The 11,492-nt window shown below is 37.1% G+C and overlaps 1 pseudogene; it reads left to right on the forward strand.

Annotated features, from left to right (window-relative positions):
- The first annotated feature begins 542 nt into the window (after positions 1 to 542).
- LOC148584839 (uncharacterized) lies at positions 543 to 8,173 on the forward strand (annotated as a pseudogene).
- The last annotated feature ends 3,319 nt before the right edge of the window (positions 8,174 to 11,492 follow it).

The following is an 11,492-nucleotide window of genomic DNA, read 5'->3' on the forward strand; positions in this document are numbered from 1 at the left end:
ACCTGATAAATAGGGGGTCTTCCGTTCCCCTGAGCTATAGACTACCGGAAGAAGTCTGGAGTGGAAAAGAGGTAAATCTTTCACATCTGAAAGTTTTTGGTTGTGCTTCGTATGTCCATGATGAGTCTGATTCTCAGAGTAAACTAGATGCTAAATCTAGAAAGTGTTTCTTCATTGGATATGGAGATGAGGCCTTCGGTTATCGATTTTGGGATGATCAAAATCGGAAGATTATTAGAAGTCGGAATGTGACTTTTAATGAGTGTGCTATGTATAAGGATGGGTCAAGTGCAAAACCTGAAGTTACAGAGCAGGAACTGAAGAAGTCTAAGTTTGTTAACTTAGATGAGCTTTCTGAAAGTACAGTGCAGAAAGAGAAACAATTCGTGGAGGTGGAGCTTGGTGAACAGTATTCACTCACGGATGAATGTGATGACAGAGAATCTTCAAGAGACTTACAGCACAAGGAAGAGTCTTATTCTTTAGCAAGAGGCAAAGAGAAATGTGATCGAAAAGCAACAAAGAGGTATGGCTTTGAAGATATGGTTTCTTTTGCTCTGACAGCTAGTAGTGGAGATTCATCGTCTGTTCAGGATGGTATGCTGAAAGAGGTGGAGTCACTACGGAGAGGTAAAGCTTGGGAATCGGTAGAATTACCCAAGGGAAAGAAGGCTAAAGGGTGCAGATGGGTCTACAAGAAGAAAGAGTCATCGGAGAAAGCTGTATGGTCGACGGGGCTGATAGGGAGGCATGGTGTAATGTCTAAATCAAGTCCTATGCTCAAGTTTAAGAGGTGCTTGGACTTGAGGGACACTTGTAGAGTGTGATTGCCCTTGGGGGCTGAGGTGGAGACACCTTTTGGTAGACTTGATGGGATTCAAGTCAAGGTGGAGATTGTTAGGTGTGACTTGCCACCCATCACATGTGGGCCCTACTAGTTCTCTACTCCTTTTGGGTTTAGGAGACTTTTGTCCAAGTTTGATTTGGAGTCCTTCTCCTATGTGTAATTGGACTCCTTGTTTGACTTATAGTAGGAGTCCTAGACCAACATGTAAAAGGAGAGTTAAGCTTCTATATAAGGAACAAAGCACAAGGTGAATTTGTGTGTGTGCCAAAAACGTGAAGCACCAAAGGGAGGAGAAAAAAGAGAGAGTTTGAGAGGAGGTACAAGGGCAGCAAGGGTGTTTTCTTCTTGGTGGTTTTTGGAGGAGCCAAAAACAAGTGATTAGAAGAAAAAGGGTGCTGCAGAGTGAGAGAAGAAAATAGAGATAAGCCGCCATCCGTTCCAGCAAAAGAAGAGTTTGTACATCTGTCTTTTGTATTCTATTTTGGGAATAATCTCTCTTTCTTACTCTCACTCTGCAGCACCCTTTTTCTTCTAATCACTTGTTTTTGGCTCCTCCAAAAACCACCAAGAAGAAAACACCCTTGCTGCCCTTGTACCTCCTCTCAAACTCTCTCTTTTTTCTCCTCCCTTTGGTGCTTCACGTTTTTGGCACACACACAAATTCACCTTGTGCTTTGTTCCTTATATAGAAGCTTAACTCTCCTTTTACATGTTGGTCTAGGACTCCTACTATAAGTCAAACAAGGAGTCCAATTACACATAGGAGAAGGACTCCAAATCAAACTTGGACAAAAGTCTCCTAAACCCAAAAGGAGTAGAGAACTAGTAGGGCCCACATGTGATGGGTGGCAAGTCACACCTAACACTTGCTACACATTTGCTTCGTGTTCTATTCTACGTTAGACGTTGAATGTGGTATTTTCCAAGATAATTCAATTTGTGGCTATTTCATTGAATATATGGAAGTTACAGAATTAAGGTAGGTAAAGAGATCTCAAAACAAAAGCAATAAAAAGATATACGTGAGAGACTAAGTTAATTAACAATGTATGACTACAAGATAATTGCAAGTAATACGTCATACAGAAGATAAATCTATTCTATGGTGATTAGATGAAACACTATCAGTAACAAGAAGTCCACGAGCAACAGAGTCTTTGATAGAAGTAGTTGGAGTTTTCTTGATAGCACTCTGAAAGTCATTCTTTATCCATATCTACTATGTTGGCATTTTGATCACACTTCGTAAACTGATCTGATACGCTAACAAATTATTCAACGTATTTCTGATTGGGTTTCCTGGCCCTTCAGCTTCGGACTCTATCATGTTCATTGCAGTTGGAGTGAGAATACCCATTAGCATTTTGTATCAAACCAGGCTTTGACTATAGAAGGTAAAAATAGAATCTAATTAAGCTTATTTCCAATTGTTTCTGCCTCGCTTTTGATAAATCAAAAAATTTCATCACGTTCCATCACCTGCAGTTGACCTTTGCGGTCTTGGTCCTCAAGAGCCGCCAGCTTCAAGCCTTCAATGGTTTGCATATTATTACTAGTATCACCTAATATGGGTCGGCGAGGAAGCAACTTGGGGGAATAAGCTGAGGCATAGACATGGTTGCCATGGGCGACTTTGAAGAAGGTCCCTAGTGTTTGTATAAGACGAATCCGTTAGTTTCTTTAAAGGGATAACGTCGTCTATTTTAAAATTTTTCCATTCAATCTGCACGGTTCGTTTTTTAACAGCAGATTGCGGTTCTTTTTTTAACCACACCGAAGCCGGGTCCACAAACAAAATGCTTAAATTTGGATCGAGTAATTTTTTTTTTTTTTACTGGTTTTTCTAGATTAATTATAATAGATAAGTGTTATAAATACACACTTTGGTACGCATGAATGTAGATACGCATGAATATGTATATATATTTGGACATAAACAATTTAAACCTATATGAGAATATATAGGTTTATATTTTTTATGTGGTTCAAATATTTAGGTTTATATTTATATATATGCATGTGCTTGAAACTAGGTATACATTTTTTAAGTCTTATATATTTCTTCCTAATTTATGTACGTATAGAAAAATGTACAAGAGTTGGATGACAAAGTTTAGAGGTACGAGGGAATACAGAGACGGGTGTAGATTGTTTATGGAGTTTGTAGTTAGTAAATGTAGAACCCCTGATGGATTCATCTATTGCCCTTGTAAGGTTTGTCGAAATAACTAGCGCCACTCGCCAGGTTTCGTATTCGACCAGTTGACAGGGGGAAAAGGAATAATGACGGAATACACACTTTGGTAGTATCATGGTGAAAAGCATGTACATGGTCCTAATACAGGGTCTAATTCCAATCGCCCGGCCTCAGAAGCGGGTGCAAGCGCAAATCAGGGTGGAGAGATACACGCATTGTTGTGTGATTTATTTGGCATGCACGAAGTAGTCAGGGAAGACAATTGTGAGCCTTAGGTCGTGGTCCAAGGGGGTGAAGAAATTGTGACCGAAGAAGCCGCTGAAGGTGACGCACTAAAGTATTACGACCTTCTTAAAAAGGCAGAAAAACCACTTCATACTGGGACAAAACATAGCAAACTAAGTGCGACTGTTCACCTGTACAACTTGAAGTGCGTTGGTGGACTTAGTAACTCGATTTTCTCGGCTTTCCTAGAGTTCATCAATCAGTTGCTACCTGAGTGTAATGAAACTCTGCCAGTTAATACATATGAGGCGAAAAAGTTTTTACGAGACATGGGACTCGGGTATGAGAAGATTCCAGGGTGCCATAATGACTGTATGGTATTCTGAAAGGGTAATAAGGAGTTGGATTCATGTACCGTATTTGTAAAATCTAAATGGATGGATGCAATCAATTTAGATGAGGATGGTCAACCCATATCGTCGGGCAAGAAACGTTCGGTAAAGGTGTTGCGGTGGTTTCCACTCATACCACAACTATAAAGGTTATTTATGTCAGAGCATACTGCACGCTTTATGAGGTGGCATGGAGAAGGACGCACTAAGGATGGCGTATTGAGGCATCTGATCGACGGCAAAGCATGAAAGTCATTTGACAATTTACATCTGGAGTTTTCAGCGAACAGTAGGAACGTAAGGCTCGGACTAACCTCGGATGGATTTAATTCATTTGGGAACATGAGCATATCTCACAGCACTTGGCCTGTAATGCTTGTGCCACACAACTTTCCTCCTTGGATGTGCATGAAACAGACGTCTTTCATTCTATCATTAATTATCCCGGGCCCAAGCTCACCTGGAATGAATATAGATGTCTACCTTCAACCCTTAATTGAGGAGTTACAAAAACTATGGAATGTAAGAGTACGCACATATAACGTCTCAAAGAAAAATAATTTCGTTATGCGAGCGCAGTTGATGTGGATAATTAATGACTTCCCAGCATACGCAGATTTGTCTGGATGGTCTACCAAGGGTGAGAAGTCATGTCCTTGCTGTATGCACTCAACAAGGTCAAAATGGTTAAACATGGCCATAAATTGTGTTATATGAGGCATAGGCGATACTTGCCCATGGATCATCCGTGGAGGCGGAACAAAAGAACATTTGACGACAACATAGAACTAGAATGTGCCATTGATGTGCCAAGTGGAGATGAAATCATGAGCCAATTAGAAGGGATGGTGTTTGGGGATGAGAATGCCGGTCAGGCAAGGCAGGCAGACAAAGGAAAAGGAAATAAGTAGAAGACGAATACTTCTCATATAGTGTGGAAGAAGAGGAAGAAGAAATAAAGACAGTTTCTTTTTTATTTTTATTTTTTAAATAATATCTACTTAAGATCAGGATAACATTTAACACTTTTTCTTTGATAATAAGAGATAATTGGTATCAATAATTTACTCATAATTTCTTATAAATTCAATAGATCAATAATTATAGATCCTCTATTAACTTATATAGGCAGAGACGGAGGGGGGGGGGGGGGGAGGGACCGCCCCACCATTTCCTTTAAAAAAAAAAAAAAAAAAAAAAAAAGGCTGAAGAAAAAAAAAAATTATATGGTCCCCCTCCCCCCCCCCCCCCCAAAAAAAAAAATGGTCCCCCAAAAAAAAAAATGGTCCCCCAAAAAAAAAAATGGTCCTCACCCTCCCCCCTCCCCCCCCAAAAAAAAATAGGCGGTCCCCAAAAACTATTTTAAGTCTTCATAAATTAGAGTCCCGATACCCCCTTCTCTCCTTTTCTTCCTCAGTTTCGTCCCCTAGCCCCCTTAACCCCACCCCTTTCTTCACGGCATGTAGGCATCACACAGCGAGAATTTGAGAGAGTGAGATACAGAGATTGAGAATTTGAGAGAGAGAATTTCGAATTGAGAGAGAGAGCACTGCTACAGGAGGTAAATTCTTATAATTTTCTTTTAAATTTCATTATATAATCATGGGATTATAATTTAAAAGCAAGAAATTATGAAGATTTGTGAATTGTTTTGTTTTATTGAGCGGAGAAATTTAAAAGAATGTTGCTGGGGCTCAAACATCTAAACAACTCTTTGACGCATGCACAAGTTATTATTGTTATCATCATTGCAATCGCAGCTACAGCCACGCACAACTTGTTATTGTTATTGTCATTCAATTCTCATTGGTAGTGGGTAGCATTGGCCCACTAGGTACATTAAACTTCTCAACCCATATGATAATCAACTTGCTTTGTTTGAATCTTTCTTCGGGGACGACTTTTTCTGTGTTTGTTTGTTTTTTTTGTTTTTCCCTTTATGTATGTATGTAAATGTAATAATGTAACACATGCGTATATTTGTTTGATGAGGTTAATTATTCCTAGAATAATTTACTTCCCCATCCAATGATTCATTCGTGCTTTCTCCTGATTTTGTTTGTAGATGATGGAAAAATCAAATACAATACTTGACTTTTTCAAACGAAAAAATGCCCAAACTTCAAATGCCAACATTGGTGATGCATCATCGCCAGCTTCTGACATCCCAATTTCTGAAAATTCTTCTAAAAGACTTCGGAGAGTTGATGGCAATGAATTTAATATTAGTTCATTGGAGTTTGATCCTGGATTGCGTCGTCAGATATGGGAATATGATGTTAATCACTGAGATGAAATTCGAAGAGCTTACATTAATGCTGGTCCGTACCGGCCTCTGATCTCAAATTATCCGAAATATGGAAAAGAAAGCCATCTTCGTAGCTTTCAACCTTCGTGGTACAATCTATTTCCTTCATGGCTTGAATATTCACGTGAGAAAGATGCAGCCTTTTGTCTACCTTGTTTTCTCTTTAATAAGCCATCTGGGCATTTTACACAACGTGTATTCACTATAGATGGATTCAGGAATTGGAAGAAAGTTAGAAATGGAAAAGATTGTGCTTTTCTCAATCATATAGGAAAAGATCCAACTTCATTTCACAGAGTTGCTGAGAAGTCATATGAAGATTTGAAGAATCAATCTCAACATATACAGACTGTGTTTGAAAAGCTCACTTCTGAACAAATTGCAAACAATCAACTGCAGTTGAAATCCTTAATTGATGTTGTTCGAGTGCTTGCATTTCAAGGTGTTGCTTTTAGAGGTCGGGATGAAAGTGTGAGTTCTACAAATCGTGAAAATTTTCTTGAGATATTGGGTTTCACGGTTTCATATAATGAACAGCTTGCTGAAGTAATCGCTAAAGCTCCCAAAAATGCCACTTACACATCACCAACGGTACAAAAACAAATTGTACATGTTTTTTCAACCAAAGTAAAAGAAGTTATTCGTAATGAAATTGGTGATGCAAAGTTTTGCGTAATTGTTGATGAAACTCGTGATGAGTCAATGAAGGAGCAAATGGCTATAGTTTTAAGATTTGTTGATAAGAATAGTTTTGTGCGAAAACGCTTTTTTGGACTTGTTCATGTTTCTGATACTGTGGCATTAACCTTAAAAAAAAGGTATATATTATGTATTGTCTAAACATCAATTAGACATTCAAAATATTAGAGGGCAGGGATATGATGGCGCAAGTAATATGCGATGGGGTGGAATGGGTTGCAAGCTTTGGTATCAAATGATTGTCCATATGCCTACTACATTCATTGTTTTGCACATCGTTTGCAATTGGCATTAGTGGCGGCATCAAAAGAAGTCATTTCTGTTCATCAATTTTTTACCAAATTGAATGTTGTTGTCAATTTTGTTTGTGCCTCATGCAATCGGTATGAAGAATTGCGGGTTGCCCAAGCTGCTGAAAATGCTTACATGATTGCAATTGATGAGATTGAGAGTGGAAGGGGACTTAATCAAATTAGTACGCTACAAGCCTACAACGACCTGGAGATACGCGTTGGAGTTCTCACTTAAGATCAGTTTTTAACTTGATCAAAATTTATAGTCCAGCTTGTGAAGTTATTGTTAAAATCATTGATGTGGGAACTTCTTCTTCCCAACGAACAGAAGCTAATTCAGTTCATCAGGTAATGACTTCATTCGAATTTGTATTCAACTTACATCTCATGAAAGAAACTATGCAGATCACCGATCATCTATGTCAAGCATTGCAATCCAAATCTCAAGACATTTTAAGTGTCATGCATCTTGTTTCATCCACTAAAAGGTGTATCCAACAATATAGAGATGATAAATGAGAAGTTTTACTTACCAAAGTGAAGTTGTTTTGCAATAAACGCAACATAGATGTTCCAGATATGAATGCCGGTTATATTGAGAGAAGAGGTCGAGCTCGCAATCAACAAGTTGACTTTACAATTGAGCATCATTATCGTGTGGATATTTTTTGTGCTACAATAGATTCTCAATTGCAAGAATTAAATCACCGATTTAGTGAGCATGCAGTAGAGTTGCATATTCTCGGCTCGGCACTTGATCCTCGAGTTGCGCGTGAGTCTTTTAGAATTGACGATATTTGTCAGTTGGTAAATAAGTTTTATCCGCAAGACTTTACCGATCTTGAAAAAGAACAGTTGGAAATAGAACTTCACCATTATGAGCATAACATAGTTCAAGATTCAAGTTTCCAAGAATTGTTAAATATTTCCGAATTGTGTCAATGGTTGGTTAGAACCGGAAAATCAATTATCTACCAACTTGTTTTTCGAGTTGTTGTGCTTCTGCTGACTCTTCCCGTTTCTACTGCAACTACAGAACGAGCATTTTCAGCCATGAATATCATCAAAACTAGGCTTCGCAACAAAATTGAAGATGAGTTTCTGACGGATTCTTTGATGTTGTACATTGAAAAAGAAATTGCAGCGACACTTAGTCCAGATTTAATCATAGATGCTTTTCGGGATATGCAAACACGACGGGTTCCATTTTGATAGGTGTTTGAGCTAAAATTTGAAATGTTTTATGACACAACTATCTATGTATCTTTTTCTTCGTATGTTTATCTATTTGTTAAAACTGAATTGAAGTTAATTTTTTTTTTTTTGTATACATTACTTTATGTATTTTGAATTTATACCTCGGTCCCCCCATCAAACTTTCTGGATCCGTCCTTGTATATAGGGCTTACATAAGTCCATAAATTTTAGAGATAAAAAAATATGAAAAAAATATTGACACTAATTATTTTTCTTCTTTCTTTTGGTAAGTATTATTGCTACGCTTTGGAGTCACGTGTCATCATTTTTTTTTTTAATCATTTATATATTAAAATTTCAATAAAGAATGTATAAAGATCTTGTCATATATTATGTCATAAATTGCAACCGTCAAAGACAAAAAAACAGTATCCCTACTCTTGCAGCCATCCCCATGATATTCTATTTTAAATTAATTTTGATTTTCCCACGTTTCCCTGGTTTACACTTTTACACTTGGATACCACTTATTTCAACTTAAAATAATTTTTGAATTTTTGTTTTCCTTGTTTGATATGATCAAAAATTATGGTCATATCACAAATATTTTTAATTGATAAAAAAAAAAAAAAAAATCTTCTTTATTCTCTTTGAAATGGTTTTTATTTTTTAAAGCTTTAAATCATGTTTTGAATTTGAACTACATGCACTCATACTGGCAGTTCATTTTCTGCCACCACCTAAATTTGCTGGAAGTCTTCATTGATTGCCATCATCCAAGGTTGCCAGTTCTATAAGATTTCTCTTTTCAAGATGTAGAACGTGCAACGATCGTGCATTAAATATTATACTCAGACATGGACAATACAGTAGTCTAAAAAATTAGACGCCACAACTCCCAAGCTAATTATGGAGAATCCTCTCTGTATTTTATCCATCTGCAATAAATAATGGATTGAGATCTCTTCAGATTTTCTAAAATATGAAGTTCTCATATTTTAAAATTTAAGCTCTTAATTTTATCTAACGGTCTAAACAAATGCTAAAGTTTGTATATGTGTTATCGAGATAATAAATTTTAGTTCTCAACATATCAAATTCACTTGCCTCGATAATTTAAACTTTTATATTTATATAGACCTTTAGATGAAATAGAAAACTCAAATTTTAAAATATAAGAGAATCCAAATCCATAAATAATACGCAGAAATCGGAAGTTTGTATCCATTGTCTGCATGCCATGTATGATCATTCAAATATGGAGTTGTGATTGGATAAGAATAGCTGCTGACTGCTTAGATGCCAAAAGGCAAAAGGGCTTATTCATGTGGAGAGGATGTGGTAGTAGACTAGATATCATGATGGAAAGCCTTTAATTATTAGGCAAGTGGACGCCATTTTCATTCTTTGCCTGTATTCTTTCACTTTTTTTATTACTTTTTTCTCAATCCTAGGTTTTACTCTTCAGTTCACTTTTCTTTTCTCTTCAAAAATAAAAAATAAAATAAAAAACTAACACATCCCATTCAACAATCAAACGATTTGTAATGTATTTTTAAATTTTTAATTGAAACAATATTTTCTCAAATTATTAGAAAATTGCAATGTAGCTTCTTTGTAATACAAATGATGGAAATATCCTCATAAAAAAGGGAAAACTTTACTAAGGACCCCCAAACTTTCACCCGTTTTGAAATACCCCTCCGGAACTTCAAAATCTCTCAATTTGGTCCCCTGAACTTTTAATTGCTCTCAATTTGGATCCCTCCGTCTAAATCAATCGTTAACCCTAAACGGAAAACAAAACACGTGACCTGCACGTGACTTTTTTTCACCTGAACTACCCATTATACCCTCATACTAACTAAGTTAAATGTCCAGATTACCCTCTTCAAAAAAATCCCAAATTAAACCTAAAACTGAGGTCTCATTCGATATTTCCAACGTGAAGGGAAAAGTCATCTTTCGAACCCATCCACCTCCGTGTTGGAGAACCAAAGTAGACCCTTCAACTTTTGGTGTCGATTTAGTCAGAAATCGTGTCCAACTCAGTTCGTTACTGCTATAATCAAGTACGATTTACGTTTTGTGTATCTTGACGTTTCGTTACTGTATTTTAGGGTTTGTAGTTGACGTTTATTGTTTTTTATCACTAATTAGTATTTGATATTTGAGGTTTTTGCATGTAACACTTCTAGAATGCATTTTGTTGAGGTTTAGTTGTGGCTATTTTTGTCGATTTGCAGTGGGTCATCCGTGGGATTCATCCTTGTCGTTTTTTTCGCATTGACTTGTTGTTGGTTGCTGATTCGTCCTTGTCTTTTTTTGGTATTGAAAGTTATTGGTTTCTGATAATATTGTGGGAAAGTTGTCATATTGTTTGGTAATCTTGTCTTCTGATACTAAAGTGTGGCACCCCAAATACCATTTTCTTTGTCTGATCTAAAGCGTGGTCCCCTAGTTGGTGCTTGTGTTGGACACGTGATTGGCACTACGAATGTAATACATTAAATATAAGCGTGGTCCCCTTCCATTACTTTTGCATTATTTGGTTGCCGAGTTTAGGCAAATGCTACTGATAAGCGCCGAATGTTGCACATTCAAGCCCCTTAATTTACATATGTTAATTCCTTAGCATTGTTATTTGTTTAATTTTGTTTTGTTTTTGTGTTTCAGGTCTCATTTGACAAACCATTCGAAATTGGGCTTAAAAGGACAACAAGTTGAGCATTCTGGATCTAGGATCGATCGCAGCACCCCTGGGATCGAACGCAAGTACGCTCGAGCGTCTGCGGCCAGGGATCGAGCGCATGCCTGTGCTCGTGCGCACAACAGTTAAGCTCGAGCACACAAGATCTTGGATCGAGCGCACTAGGGCGTGTACAGCACGGCAACAATCCTTTTCCAGCATGCACTTGGTTTTCAGTCTCCCAATTGGACTGGGAGACTGACTTCCGACTTTCTGAGGATTTCTTGGGTTTTGGGGTTTTTCAGATCCCTATAAATAGGGCTCTAAACATTGTAAACAGACACACAGCTTTCTAGAGCAAAATTCAGTAAAATTGTCTTTAGAGCATAGAAGATTATGAGCAGCTAAACCCAATTGTGGAGTATTGATGTAACCCTTACCAAGCACAATGGTTTGATTGTATTTAATTTCTAGTTTTTCAATTTATGCATGTTGATTGTATAACTCTGAGGATTGCTACAATTGATTTATGTTCTTCATATTAAATGCAATTGTTCTTTAATTCCAATTCAATAATAGTAAAATTCTTATCTTGTCTTAGAAATTATTTTACTATTATTGACTCAAATCATTCTTATTTTCTGT

Source organism: Corylus avellana, chromosome 6 (assembly GCF_965113065.1).
Source record: "Corylus avellana chromosome 6, dhCorAvel1.hap1.2, whole genome shotgun sequence".
Classification (NCBI taxonomy): Eukaryota; Viridiplantae; Streptophyta; class Magnoliopsida; order Fagales; family Betulaceae; genus Corylus; species Corylus avellana.